The 875-nt window shown below is 33.1% G+C and overlaps 1 non-coding gene across 1 annotated transcript; it reads left to right on the forward strand.

Annotated features, from left to right (window-relative positions):
- Positions 1–432: 432 nt before the first annotated feature.
- LOC122122138 lies at positions 433–539 on the forward strand. Its single transcript, XR_006150125.1, has one exon. It is a non-coding gene; the product is annotated as a U6 spliceosomal RNA (small nuclear RNA).
- Positions 540–875: the final 336 nt, after the last annotated feature.

Consider the following 875-nt stretch of genomic DNA (forward strand, 5'->3'; position numbering starts at 1 on the left):
TCATTAACAAAGTTTCTATAAATTCTGAAATGTACATACTTAGTAGTATATGTCTGCTAACATAAATCTTAAATACTTTATAGAAAATTTTATACCTGCCAAACAGTCCTAATTTTGGCATATATAAGCAAATTCCTAAAATTAAATAGATATAAAACACTAAAATTTTTAACAACCCTTAACACTTGCTGCTGTGTTCATTATGACATGTGCCTTGTATAGAACAATTGAATTATTTCCCCTACACATCTCTTGAACCGCAAATATCTGGAATTATTTTGTATTTGACATGTCCATCTTGACATTATTCTTAAATGTGTGCTTATGTAAGAAGTACATGGTTCTAAAATTTCACAATTCTTCTAAACTTACTTTTTGTTGAATTGCCTAGTTTAAGAAAATCAATTACACTTTATATATAAAAAATATTCTGTGCTAAATTCAGCATCACATAAACTAACATTGTAATGATACTGAGAAGATTAGCATGGCTCCTGCGCAAGGATGACAGGCAAATTCCTGAAGCATTCCATAGTTTTACAACAATAGATGCTGGAGGGGATGTGGACAGAAGGGAACCTTACTGCATTCTTGATGGGAGTGTAAACTTTTTCAATCATTTTGGAAATTAGTATGGAGGTTCCTCAAATGACTCCACATAGATCTCCCCTATGATCCAGAAATCCCACTTTGAGGCATTTACCCAAATGATCACAAACAAGACCATCCTAAAACTACCAGCACAACTACATTTATTGCAGCATTATTTAAGATAACTAAGATATGGAACCAACCCCGATGCTCCTCAGCAGAAGAATGGATCAAGAGGATGTGGTTTATATAAACAATGGAATTCTATGCCTCCATCAGAAAGA

The sequence above is a fragment of the Dipodomys spectabilis genome, unplaced genomic scaffold, assembly GCF_019054845.1.
Source record: "Dipodomys spectabilis isolate Male_0828 unplaced genomic scaffold, ASM1905484v1 ptg000205l, whole genome shotgun sequence".
Classification (NCBI taxonomy): Eukaryota; Metazoa; Chordata; class Mammalia; order Rodentia; family Heteromyidae; genus Dipodomys; species Dipodomys spectabilis.